Here is a 14,803-nt window from a genome sequence, read left to right as displayed (position 1 = left end):
AGAATCCCACCCACAGTCTCCCATTGGAGAATCCCACCCACAGTCTACCATTGGAGAATCCCGCCCACAGTCTCCCATTGGAGAATTCCGCCTACAGTCTCCCATTGGAGAATCCCGCCCACAGTCTCCCAATGGAGAATCCGCCCACAGTCTCCCAATGGAAAATCCCTCCCACAGTCTCCCAAAGGAGAATCCCTCCCACAGTCTCCCAATGGAGAATCCTGCCCACAGTCTCCCATTGGAGAATCCCGCCTACAGTCTCCCATTGGAGAATCCCTCCCACAGTCTCCCAATGGAGAATCCCTCCCACCGCCTCCCAATGGAGAATCCCGCCCACAGTCTCCCAATGGAGAATCCAGCCCCTCATCTTTGTTTTTGTGGTACCCAAGATGACGGTGGAGCTTCCATTGGAGGATGCTGCCAGCCTTTCATACTTAGTGAGGGAGGCTGTGTTGAGTACTCTATTACAGCGCAGTCCCACCCATCGCACTTGTTTTTCAATGATTTATTTGGAGAGAGATGACATGAATGAAACCAACTGTCCACCTTGGCACCTGCTGAAGAAACTTGCCTTGCCCACTACGGAGTCAGTAACACATGTTCCTTACGACAGAGCAAAAATCCTCGCTCGCATAAACTATCCACGCCTCCTCGAATAAAAAGATCAGAGTTATGGCCAAAGTTCTGCGAATTCCGGAAGCGATGCCCTTCATCCCCAGCCCCCAGTGCGGCTTCATTTACTGGGAAGATTTGAGAACTAGTTGGAACAGAGACAGATCAGGAGGAACGGGAGAAAGGAGGATATTACAATTAGTTCCTTTAATAGGTACAGTGGCTGCATTGTCCTCGTTCTCTGCTACAAACCCATGGTACTGCTGGTCACCTTGGTACCAATCGCCTGTAAACTCTCTCCGGGGCAGACTGCAGGGCTTCTTTGCACTCCAGCTCAGAGAGCTGCCGCCAAGTCAGGTGGCAGAGTATTATTTCAGTACATTGGAATAGGGGCATGGAACCAGGTGCTGGTTTAGCTCACCAGGCTAAATCGCTGGCTTTTAAAGCAGACCAAGCAGGCCAGCAGCACGGTTCGATTCCCGTACCAGCCTCCCCGGACAGGCGCCGGAATATGGCGACTAGGGGCTTTTCACAGTAACTTCATTGAAGCCTACTCGTGACAATAAGCGATTTTCATTTTTCAATATCAGGAACAACACGTTTCTAGATTTTAAAAAAAATGTTCTGGCTGTCGTAAACCATTACGGCACCCTCAGTTATCAGAATTCACACTGAAATCAAGCTTCCACAGATGGCCAAATGCAGCAAAGTTGATTCATTCCTCACTCAGGATTTTTACTGGTCCTAACTCCTTAATCTTACTGCAGCTGTCCTCAGGGACCTAAAAGGACAAAAGCTTTCTATATCCTGTGGGTTTCTGCCCAGTCGTACATTTGCCTGGGTCCACCCACGAGGCGTCAATGAGGGAAGAAGGTGCATAAAGTCAAACTGCCCGGATGATTTCCAGGTTACCATGACAGGTTATCAGGTAGAATTGTCAAATTTGCAAAGTGTGACAACACTGAACTTGGCAGTCTGGTGGAGAAATGCACTGAGCACCGGTGGTCGCATGTTCTATGAGTGGATGCCATGACCTTTCCTGTCACTTCCATCCATGCGGATCTTGCACAGTTTTCAACTGCTGCTGTCTCCCACCTTAAGAAGTGCCACCACTGGTTAACACCCCCTGGAGTGGGGCCTTCAAAGCCATACATTGAAACATTTCCAATCTACTACCTGATTTCACTGTATTGGTAGGCAGGTGTTACGCAGACAAGCAGCCTTAATCCGTATCCAGTTCCCAAAGTGATATGTAACAGTAGCAAAACTATTGCAATGATCTTTCATTATCATAAAAGGGTGGTTTTGTACACGACAGGTAACACACAGACAGCAACAAGCAGGAACCAGACAATTAAGCTCAGGCTTTAACCAAGCCTGTCATCATCTAGTACCACCCCCAATTGCCTTTGCTCCAAAGTGAACAACTCCAACTTTTCCAAGCTGACACTGTAGTTAAAATTGCCCTTCCCTGGACCCATTCTTTTAAATCTGCACTGCACCGTCTCGGCAACTCTCAGATCATTTTAAAGGGCTTTAGTTGTGTCTTAACCAGAGTTTTATGAAGTGTTACGGACAGGTGGGGGTTTAATTTAAACAGCTCTGATTTCTTCTCTCACCACCCATTTGTAAACAGAAACGTGTTTTGATTTTTAATTTCCCCATTTCTAAGGTATTTCCCAATACCTCAATTTTGGTGTGATCCAATGTCTATTAATAACCTCACCGCAAACGTGAGATAGGGTAAACTCAGAGGGTTAGTTTATTCACACACATTTAAAATATGGTAGGGAGTGGAGCATTTATGCAACAAAAGGCCATAAGACCATAAGACATAGGAGCAGAATTAGGTCACTCGGCCCACCGCGTCTGCTCAGCCATTCAATCATGGTTGATATTTTTCAAATCCCCATTCTCCTGCCTTCTCCCCATAACCCCTGATCCCCTTATTAATCGAGAACCTATCTATCTCTGTCTTCGAGAAAGAAAGGTTTTACAAGGCTAAGGCCACATAGCAAATAGTTATTGTTTGATGTGAGTCCAGAGTCCAGAATCAAAATCCAATGGTGTACTTCAACAGAATCGGCAGGCTGAAGATTGATGCTGGATAATTCACTTCTCTAGTACAGTAGTCCCCCGTTATACCGCGCTCCGCAATACCGCGGTTCGCGATATACGGTGGGAGGGGGCTTATGGACCCCAACTGTCAGCTTCCCTTTCCGGATCAAAGTGAGCCGGCTGCTGAAATTGACACTGCCGGCTGATTGGAGGGAGATTCAGTGAGAGAGGAGCAGCGTTCCTGGTAAGTTTCTGTGGGTTTCCTAATATGAACTAAGGGAACTAGGTGGTGGGTTATGCAGATTCTATTCATATAGTTTCAAGGACCAGGAGAAATTGATGCTGTCAGTTTATTATAGCAATCAAACCTGCAGCCACTGCTGCATATTGGATCTGCAACTTTTTTTTTGGACCGGAAGCATTGGATAAAACCTTCGATCAGAGTTCTGATAAGAACTTACTTTAGTTGACTGCAGAATTATTACATTATGCTACCATAAGTTAAATATAAGTTAAAGTGAGAAAGTAGCACTTCTAAATTTATTTTAAAATCTATGCATGCGCTTCCCATTGTGAGTCTACGGGGGGCGGGGGGAGAGATCAGACCCCCGTAGACTCAAAATGGGAAGCACATGCATAGATTTTTAAATAAATTTAGAAGTGCTACTTTCTTACTTTAACTTATATTTAACTTATGGTAGCATAATGTAATAATTCTGCCGTCAACTAAAGTAAGTTCTTATCAGAACTTGGATCGAAGGTTTTATCCAATGCTTCCGGTCCAAAAAAAAAGTTGCAGAGCCACAAAACCCCCATCGTGGATATCCGCGGCTCGGATGCAACGCGGGTGGCTGTCTTGGACCCCAACACCCGCGTTATAATGGGGGACTACTGTAGTGCTGACTTCCATGATGGGATTGGGACATAGAAATGAATTAGCCTTATAGGTGATAGAAATTCTGGAGTTCTGGTAGAAAGTGTAGATGGGGGCCAGGTAATCACCGAGAACAAACCTTTGTTCTGAGGTGCTGCTTGGTAGATGGAAAATGTCAGACTGCTTTGCAGCTCCATGGGTTCCTCTGGCTCGGGGATCATGTAACATGACTCCCAGTTGCATAGTTTAGCATAGTGGGCTAAACAACTGGCTTGTAATGCAGAACAAGGCCAGCAGCATGGGTTCAATTCCCATACCAGCCTCCCTGAACAGGTGCTGGAATGTGGTGACTAGGGGCTTTTCACAGTAACTTCATTGAAGCCTACCTGTGACAGCAAGTTATTATTATGTTGAATCATGCTGTCCACAGGGTTGTTAGCATGTCTTCAAAGATAACAAGGCACAAATTCATTTGCTGCTGGATGAGTTCCTATTGGTCGAAGGCCACAGCTAGAAGGTTCCTTTTGTTCATAGTTTTAGCCTTTTTAAAGTCTCAGGAAGTAGCTATATTGGTATATATATATTTTATACAAATATAGGGAGGGTTTTCCATGCCCCCCCCCCCCCCCCCCCCCCCAACAATGTTTTTCTTGGTGGCAGTAAGTGGTTCGCCATGTCCAGTGGTGGGATGTTCCGGTCCCACCCCTGTCAATGGGATTTCCCACTGAATCCACCCCCACCACCGAGAAACCCGTAGTGGGGGCTTCACCATCTGTGAGACTGGAAGCTCCCACTGGAAAGGATGGATGGAAAATCCCCCTGTGGTGTGAAGTCTTAGATGCATTTCAAAAGCAGCATAGATTCTCTGCTCATGTACTCAAAACCTCTATTTATAAAGCCTAAGATCCCATATACTTTGCTAATGATTCTGTCAATATGTCCTGCCACTTTTTAAAATACATGCACAGCCTTAACTGTGATGTTTCTTGTATAGTTCTCTAAGATAGCTAAAAGTCGTAGTCTTTACAATGAACATCAAGCCAAATGTTTAAATCAAAGCTAGTTTATTTTACACTACTTTAAATGGTTCGCCCACTCTATTGAGTAATAGCTAACAAAATAACAGTATTGAATCTATGTTACAGGAATCTATTATGTCTCTGTAATACAACCAACACTCTCTCAACCTCGCACTATCCATAAGCTTCTCCCAGAATGCTTAGAGACGCAGCCTTTTATAAGACTACTCAGTGATGCCGTCTAGTGTTGAGATACATGACCATCAACTTGTTAACCCTTTCCTCTCCTTAGATTATACATATCATTACATTAACCACTTAAACCGTGAAGATTAATTGTGGCTGAGCAGGTTGGGAGATGAGGCCTCACATTGCTTCTTCGGCATTACTCTCCCTATATAAATATATATAAATATATATTGCCTTTGTCCGGGTGTCAACATACTTCTTTTTCCTTTGGGGTGATTGGAACATTACCAGCCAGCCCAGCAGTTGTTTTACACATCCCTGGATTGCCCTTGCGAAAGTGGTGATCAGCTCTCTTTGTGAACCACACCATTGCTAAGAAAGAAGTTCCAAGGAAGGGATGCCAACATAGATCCAAGTCAGGTGGTGATTGATGTGGAGGAAAAATTGCAAGTGGTAGTGCCTGCTGCCCTTGTTGTAGATAGTAGGGATTATGTGTTTGGAAGGTGCTCTCAAAGGAACCTTGGTGAGTTCCTGCAATGCATCTTGTTGATGATGCTCCCGCTGTGTGTCCATGGGGGAGGGAGGAGATGATTAACGTGGTGAATGGGGTGTCAATCAATTGCGCTGCTTTGTCCTGGGTGGTGTTGAGCTTCTTGAGCATTGTTGGAGCTGCACTCACTCAGATAAGTGGAGAGCATTCCATCACACTCCTGACCAGTGCCTTGTAGATGGTGGACAGGCTTCAAGGAGTCAGGAGGTGAGTTACTTACCACAGGATTCCTAGCCTCTGACTTTCTCTGTAGCCACAGTATTTATATGGCTAGTCCAGTTCAGTTTCTGGTCAATAGTGACCCCCCAGAATGTTGATAATGGGGGGGATTCAGCAATGATGAATGTCGAGCACCAATGGTTGGATAATCTCTTTTTGGAGATGGTAATTGCCTGGCACTTGTGAGGCATGAATATTACTTGTCACTTGTCAGCCCAAGCTTGGATATTGTCCAGGTTTTTGCTGCATTTGGACATGGACTGCTTAAGTATCTGAGGAGTCGTGAATGGTGCTGAACATTATGCAGTGATCAGCGAACATCCCCGCTTCTGACCTTATGATGGAGGGAAGGTGAAGCAGCCAATGATGGTGAGGACACCCCCCTGAGGATCACCTGCTGTGATGTCCTGGGCCTGAGATGACTAATCTCCAACAACCACAACCATCTTCCTTAGTGTTAGGTATGACACAACCAGCAGAGAATTTTCCCCCATATTCCCATTGACTCCAGATATTTGATCAACAGGGAGTCGAGCGTTAACGTACCATTCAAGTACATGTCCTCAGATTATAAAACAGGGATCCTTTATTCCACTGGCATCGACACTTTATAAGCATCAATGGAAAAGTTTAGCGCCGAGAAACAAGCTCTCTGCAACGGAAATGCACGGCGGAGATTCCCGATCCAACAGGATACTGCCGACAACTTAATACCTGATCCTTAATCAGCCGGTAGCAGAGTTCTGTTCCAAGACCAGGTGGGCCAGATTAGATTAAAAATTTTAGGAAAAGAGGTCTTAGGTATGTGGAAAACCTAAGAATCCGGCATTGCACTCCTTACAACTAGGACGGTTAAGAAGATTGAATAGTGGTCTTCAAAATTACAAAGAGCTTTAATAGAATAAAAAGGTTGGACTGTTTTCAATGTGGCCACAAGGTCAGTAACCAGAGGATATAGATTTAACTTGATTGAGAAGCAAAGCACGCATGATGCCAACATTTCTCTACAGGGCGGAAGCAGGGTCAATTGACATTTGAAGTTCCAGTTTTTATTTTTAAATTTCCCAATTAAGGGACAATTTAGCATAGCCAATCCACCTACCCTGAACAGCTTTGTCTTGTGGGGGTGAGACACACGCAAACACGGGGAGAATGCGCAAATTCCACACAGGCAGTGACCCGCGGCTGGAATCGAACCCGGGTCCTTGCCGCCGTGAGGCAGCAGTGCCAACTGAGCCAACGCGCCCCCCTTTTAAGTTTCATTTGTGATTTGTGTTTGTTTAAGGCAGTATCCCTTTGAGAGCCTGCCCCCTTTTAATTTGTCCCTATGTTTATTTAATTCAGATAATTTGTTTTCCATCAAAATAGTTGGTGTAGAGTCAATCAAAACTTTCAAAAGGGAGTTGGACAAATTGCTTGAAGGGGGAACGTGGGCAGGGTTACAGCGGAGGAGCAGGGGAATGGGATCTATTGAATCGCACTCTCACGGAGATAGCACTGCCATGATGGACTCCTTCACTGTTCCGTAAGATTCTCTCAAAGTGGGGATGGTGACCTGACATCAAAAGAAGCCATGATGTGGAGATGCCGGCGTTGGACTGGGGTGAGCACAGTAAGAAGTCTTACAACACCAGGTTAAAGTCCAACAGGTTTGTTTCAAACACGAGCTTTCGGAGCACGGCTCCTTCTTCAGGTGAATGGAAAGGCTTGTTCCAGAAATGTTTATATAGACACAGTCAGAGATGCCCCGGAATGCGAGCACCTGCAGGCAATCAAATCATCAAAGATGCAGAGAGAGAGGTAACTCCAGGTTAAAGAGGTGTGAATTGTCCCAAGCCAGTTCAGTCGGTAGGCCTCTGCAAGTCCAGGCTTGTTGGTGGGGGCCGAATGTAATGCGACATGAATCCCAGATCCCGGTTGAGTCCGCATTCATGCGTGCGGAACTTAGCTATAAGTTTTTGCTCAGCAATTTTGCGTTGTCGCGTCTCCTGAAGGCCTCCTTGTAGAATGCTGACCCGGAGATCAGAGGCTGAATGTCCTTGACTGCTGAAGTGTTCCCCAACTGGAAGGGAACAGTCCTGCCTGTTGATAGTTGCACGATGCCCGTTTATTCGTTGTCGCAGTGTCTGCATGGTCTCGCCAATGTACCACGCTTCGGGACATCCTTTCCTGCAGCGTATGAGGTAGACTACATTGGTCGAGTCGCACGAGTATGCGCCGCGTACCTGGTGGGTGGTGTTTCCACGTGTAATGGTGGTGTCCATGTCGATGATCTGGCATGTCTTGCAGAGTTTACCCTGGCAGGGTTTTGTGGTGTTGTGGTTGCTGTTCTGAAGGCTGGGTAATTTGCTGCAAACAATGGTTTGTTTGAGGTTGCGCGGTTGTTTGAAGGCCAGTAGTGGGGGTGTGGGGATGACCTTGGCAAGATGTCCATCCTCGCTGATGATGTGTTGGAGGCTGCGAAGAAGATGTCGTAGTTTCTCCGCCCCAGGAAAGTACTGGACGACGAAGGGTACTCTGTCAGTGGTGTCCCGTGTTTGTCTTCTGAGGAGGTCGGTCGGTTTTTTGCTGTGGCGCGGTGGAACTGTCGATCAATGAGTCGAGCGCCATATCCCGTTCGTACGAGGGCATCTTTCAGCATCTGTAGGTGTCTGTTGCGCTCCTCCTTGTCTGAGCAGATCCTGTGTATACGGAGGGCTTGTCCATAGGGGATGGCTTCTTTAATGTGTTTCGGGTGAAAGCTGGAGAAGTGGAGCATCGTGAGATTATCTGTGGGCTTGCGGTAAAGCGAGGTGCTGAGGTGACCGTCCTTGATGGAGACGAGTGTGTCCAAGAATGGAACTGAATTTGGAGAGTAGTCCATGGTGAGTTTGATGGTGGGATGGAACTTATTGATGTCATCGTGTAGTCGTTTCAGTGATGTCTCGCCGTGGGTCCAAAGGAAAAAAATGTCATCGATGTATCTGGTGTATAGCATCGGTTGAAAGTCCTGTGTGGTGAGGAAGTCCTGTTCAAACTTGTGCATGAAGATGTTGGCATATTGAGGTGCAAATTTGGTCCCCATGGCTGTTCCGTGCGTCTGGATGAAGAATTTGTTGTCGAAGGTGAAGACGTTGTGGTCTAGAATGAAACGGATGAGTTGCAGAATTGCGTCTGGAGATTGGCAGTTGTCGGTGTTGAGGACTGAGGCTGTTGCAGCAATGCCGTCGTCATGGGGGATGCTGGTGTAGAGTGCCGAGACATCCATTGTGACGAGGAATGTTCCTGGTTCAACTGGTCCATGGGTGCTGAGTTTCTGTAGGAAGTCCGTCGTGTCGCGACAGAAGCTGGGTGTACCTTGTACGATGGGTTTCAAGATGCCCTCGATGTGGCCAGAGAGGTTCTCACACAGGGTCCCATTGCCTGAAACGATAGGACGGCCTGGTGTGTTGGCCTTGTGTATTTTCGGGAGGCAGTAGAGATCTCCAATGCGGGGATTACGTGGGATGAGAGCACGTAGGGTGTTCTGAAGGTCTGGATCTAAGGTCTTGATCAGTCTGCTGAGTTGGCGGATGTGTTCCTTGGTTGGATCTGCGGGTAACTGCCTGTAGTGTTCCTGGTTGTCGAGTTGTCGCTATACTTCTTTGCAGTAGTCTGTTCTGTTCAGTATGACGGTGGCCCCTCCTTTGTCTGCTGGTTTGATGACGATGTTGCGGTTGGTCTTGAGAGTGCGGATGGCGTTGCGTTGTGCTTGGGTGACGTTTGAGGCTGCCTTGTGATTGCGAGTGATGAATCTGGCATTGACACGACTTCTGACGGCTTGAGCATACATGTCGAGTCTAGGGCAGCGGCCTTCCGGAGGGGTCCAATTTGACTCTTTCCTTTTCGGTTGCTGCACTGCAGATCTCGCGGTCTGCTGTTCCGGTTCATTGGTCGTGTCCCTGGGTTCGCTGTCGGCCTCTTGGGGTCTGTGGAAGAATTCCCGGAGCCTCATTCGCCTGATGAATTCCTCCGTATCTGCCGCGAGACTGATGGGGTCCATTTTGGTGGTGGTGCAGAAATTGAGCCCTCTGCTGAGGACTTCGATTTCGTCTGGTTGAAGGGTGTAGTCTGACAAGTTGACAATGGATTTCCCTGTATTGTTTTCGACTGTTGTACCGGGAGAAGCTTGATTGCTGCTGGTGGTGATGCCAAGTTTCTCAAGCTTCCTGTTCTTGGTGTGCATGTAGGTGGCATAGTATTGCTGTCTCATCTGTTTGGCGGTGTTCCGCAGCTGGTCTGCTGTGTCCTGAGCGCAAGTTGAGAATATGGCCTCTCTCTTGGTTTCCAGGTTGCGTCGACTGCTGTAGAGTTGGTGTACGAGGTGTTTGAGGAGTGTGACAGAGGTGCGGTGGCAGAGTCTTTCAGCGTAGTCTGTGTTGTAAGTCGACTTGAGTGGGTTTTTGATCTGTAGTCCTTTCGGGATCTTGTCTGCTTTTTTGCATCTTTGTAGAAACTGAATGTCAGTGTCTATATGCGCAATCTTCCTGGAGATCCTCTCCACTTGCCTCCCGAAAATACACAAGGCCAACACACCAGGCCGTCCTATCGTTTCAGGCAATGGGACCCTGTGTGAGAACCTCTCTGGCCACATCGAGGGCATCTTGAAACCCATCGTACAAGGTACACCCAGCTTCTGTCGCGACACGACGGACTTCCTACAGAAACTCAGCACCCATGGACCAGTTGAACCAGGAACATTCCTCGTCACAATGGATGTCTCGGCACTCTACACCAGCATCCCCCATGACGACGGCATTGCTGCAACAGCCTCAGTCCTCAACACCGACAACTGCCAATCTCCAGACGCAATTCTGCAACTCATCCGTTTCATTCTAGACCACAACGTCTTCACCTTCGACAACAAATTCTTCATCCAGACGCACGGAACAGCCATGGGGACCAAATTTGCACCTCAATATGCCAACATCTTCATGCACAAGTTTGAACAGGACTTCCTCACCACACAGGACTTTCAACCGATACTATACACCAGATACATCGATGACATTTTTTTCCTTTGGACCCACGGCGAGACATCACTGAAACGACTACACGATGACATCAATAAGTTCCATCCCACCATCAAACTCACCATGGACTACTCTCCAAATTCAGTTCCATTCTTGGACACACTCGTCTCCATCAAGGACGGTCACCTCAGCACCTCGCTTTACCGCAAGCCCACAGATAATCTCACGATGCTCCACTTCTCCAGCTTTCACCCGAAACACATTAAAGAAGCCATCCCCTATGGACAAGCCCTCCGTATACACAGGATCTGCTCAGACAAGGAGGAGCGCAACAGACACCTACAGATGCTGAAAGATGCCCTCGTACGAACGGGATATGGCGCTCGACTCATTGATCGACAGTTCCACCGCGCCACAGCAAAAAACCGCACCGACCTCCTCAGAAGACAAACACGGGACACCACTGACAGAGTACCCTTCGTCGTCCAGTACTTTCCTGGGGCGGAGAAACTACGACATCTTCTTCGCAGCCTCCAACACATCATCAGCGAGGATGGACATCTTGCCAAGGTCATCCCCACACCCCCACTACTGGCCTTCAAACAACCGCGCAACCTCAAACAAACCATTGTTTGCAGCAAATTACCCAGCCTTCAGAACAGCAACCACAACACCACAAAACCCTGCCAGGGTAAACTCTGCAAGACATGCCAGATCATCGACATGGACACCACCATTACACGTGGAAACACCACCCACCAGGTACGCGGCGCATACTCGTGCGACTCGACCAATGTAGTCTACCTCATACGCTGCAGGAAAGGATGTCCCGAAGCGTGGTACATTGGCGAGACCATGCAGACACTGCGACAACGAATAAACGGGCATCGTGCAACTATCAACAGGCAGGACTGTTCCCTTCCAGTTGGGGAACACTTCAGCAGTCAAGGACATTCAGCCTCTGATCTCCGGGTCAGCATTCTACAAGGAGGCCTTCAGGAGACGCGACAACGCAAAATTGCTGAGCAAAAACTTATAGCTAAGTTCCGCACGCATGAATGCGGACTCAACCGGGATCTGGGATTCATGTCGCATTACATTCGGCCCCCACCAACAAGCCTGGACTTGCAGAGGCCTACCGACTGAACTGGCTTGGGACAATTCACACCTCTTTAACCTGGAGTTACCTCTCTCTCTGCATCTTTGATGATTTGATTGCCTGCAGGTGCTCGCATTCCGGGGCATCTCTGACTGTGTCTATATAAACATTTCTGGAACAAGCCTTTCCATTCACCTGAAGAAGGAGCCGTGCTCCGAAAGCTCGTGTTTGAAACAAACCTGTTGGACTTTAACCTGGTGTTGTAAGACTTCTTACTGACATCAAAAGATGCATCCCTACTTTTGGCCGTTGGGGAAACAAGACAATGTGTAGGTCGCCGATGCAGGCTGTCCAATTCTGCAGGTGATTAGGCTGGCAGCTTGTCTTCAAATGTTCGTGATGGCCTGGAGACAAAATAAGTGGAAGCCTTCATAGCGAGAGGATTTGAATAATAATAATAATCATAATCTTTATTATTGTCACAAGTAGTCACAAGCAATGAAGTTACTGTGAAAAGCCCCTAGTCGCCACATTCCGGCGCCAGTTTGGGCACACAGAGGGAGAAGTCAGAATTTCCAATTCACCTAACAGCACGTTGAAAGTGCCCCCCCACCCCCCCCCACCCCCACCCGCCGGCGATTCTCCACGCTCGACGGGCCGAGTGCCCGCCGAGTTCTGCCGAGTCCTGCCAGCGTGGTTTACAGATGGTCCTACCTGGCGGGACCTCGGAGTTTGGCTGCGGGGACCATCCTGGTGGGGGTGCGAGGGGATCCGACTCCGGAGTCTCTCCGCGATCGGGGCATACTGATTTGCGGGCAGGTTAATTCCGGGGGTGGGGGTGGGGCCTATGTTTCTCCGCGCTGGGCCCCTGTCGAGCTCCGCCATATTGCCCAGGGGCCGGTGCGGAGCGGCTACCCACGCGCATGCGCGGACCCACGGCTGCCATGTCGCGCCGGATTTCGAGCACACAGCATTCCGGCACCGTGCTAGCCCCCGAAGAAGGGGTGAATGTCTGGGCCTGGAGACCCGTTGGCGCCAGCATCGCTCGCGCCGGTTTTGACGCTGGCGTCAACACTTGGCCAGGATTTCGGAGAATCCCGGCCTCTATGTTTTAAAGAAGCAGTTAGATATAGCATTCAGGCCGAAGGGGATCTGGGGGGAAAGCGGGATTAGGTAATTGAGTTGGATGATCAGCCATGATCATAATGAATGGCGGAGCAGGCTCGAAGGGCCAAATGGCCTCCTCGTGCTCCTATCTTCTATGTTTCTAACCGGCAATGCCACTGGGGCCTGCTACACGCCCCGGTCTCAGCCCTCTGGATCCCCCTGCTTTGAGCTAAAATCTGGCCTGGCATTTTAGTCACACGTTGTGTAATAACTACTTGGCTAATGTACAGCAGAGCAGGCAAAAAAGCCCCAGGACAATACTGTCACAAAGGGGATAGGACTTTTCATGACGGAGTGAAAATTCTAAAAAGAAAGATAGATATTGGATGCCTGCCAATTTGAAGAGAGGGAATTCAACCCTTGTGTACTCAAAGCCTGATTTATAAGAGTATCACAGCTAAAGTACATTCAGGAGGAGTCACCTCCACAGGGACCCTTCTGTTTCCCTAATGCTTAATAATTAATTACAAATGTAGTCACTCAGACAAAAAACACTGGAGATAGTTTCCCTGCTGACCATGCATGAACAAATGCACTTACTGAGGATACAGTTAATGATCCTGTAGAATAGAGGCTGGAGTTCATTAAAGGAGCAGGGAAAAGCGAGGGGCTTTATTTTTTCTCAGATTAAGCTGCTGAGGATTTCCATGCTGTGGCTTAATACTGCAGAATAGTAACATATAAATTAGGCACAGAGAAAGAGTAAGCTTTGAATTCTGAAGGTGTTAGAAATACATTGGGCCCAATATTAACCAGGAAAAGAGGCTGAATTGTGTGGACAAACCTGGACCGCTAGTTCTGGGTGGACTGACTGCAATAGCGTGCATATTGAGGTTCCTGAGGCTGGCACACTTGCTCTCCCTGGCCCACAGGAGTGCTAAAAGGGCCACTTTTCCTTTCAGGGACCCAGTAGTTTTTGCCTCCGTTCACCTGTCGGGAGCCACACAGGCTGGATCTCCCCCTCACTCCCTATTGAATGGAAGTTGTGCCAACCTCAGTCTGTGACGCTGATATGGCCATTATACCGTTGCTTGGCGTACTTTGAAGTCTGAATGCTGCATTTTAAAACGTAAGGGGTGGGAAAAGGGTTGGGGTTGCCCAATCTGACACCTTATGCCTCTTGGCTACGCAAATTACTTCTGTCATACAACTGTTTTATGTCTTATTTTCTCCAGGTTCCTCATTGTCTTTTCTTTCCTGTGTTTCTCTTTCACTGTTCTGGGGCTATGATTGATTTGATCCACATCCTCCCTATCCTCACTTACTTTGTTTGGAAGTGAGTTACAGATTTCCCGCTCTCGCGTATTTGGTCTCCCGTCACCAGCGGCTTCAGGACTCCAGGAGCAGAGGGACACACAAGTAGGCCTTGAAAGGGCATGAAGCCACTGGGGTCTCCACCCTGGCTGTCCCTGGCATCAGTGTTGGTTCTTTGAACCCCTATGATGGTGACACCAATGCTTTGCGAAGCCACATTAAGAGAAATGCAGAGTTTGCTCCTCCACAAATACAGGTGGCCACCCTCCCCCCACCACTACAACCTCCCACACCACTACCCCCCCCCCCCCCCCCCTCCCCAACACTCCATCCCCCACAGACCATAATCAAATATCTGGGGGCCTCAGAGGATGAATATGATAAACAACCAGAACAGAAGAGCAAATAGCCTTCCCCCGCTTCAGCTGTACATGTTAGGGTGGCCTCTCTGCCAACACTCTATCTAGTCCCATTAGTTCTGGCTCATTTGCTGCTTCTTTGAAAGAGGTTTTCCCACAGCAAGCCCTCTCTTGAGGCAGTGAATATAATGCTGTCCAATACTGAATGCACATGCAGCAAATGGAAACTCTTCGAGTTGATGAAGAGCCCTTGGCTGCTCTGTGGGACCTTGATGGCCACATGCATGGAGCCGATTACCCTCTGGACCTGGGGTAGCAAGTGATGACCACGAATCTGATTGCCCTGCCAACCTAGCTGGCCTAATCTGTGTGAAATCGCATGTATGCCCATGACACCCGTTACCGGCTTGAT

Source organism: Scyliorhinus canicula, chromosome 3, assembly GCF_902713615.1.
Source record: "Scyliorhinus canicula chromosome 3, sScyCan1.1, whole genome shotgun sequence".
NCBI classification, from domain to species: Eukaryota; Metazoa; Chordata; class Chondrichthyes; order Carcharhiniformes; family Scyliorhinidae; genus Scyliorhinus; species Scyliorhinus canicula.
The sequence above is the reverse complement of the archived record's forward strand: the minus strand, read 5'-3'. Positions refer to the sequence as shown.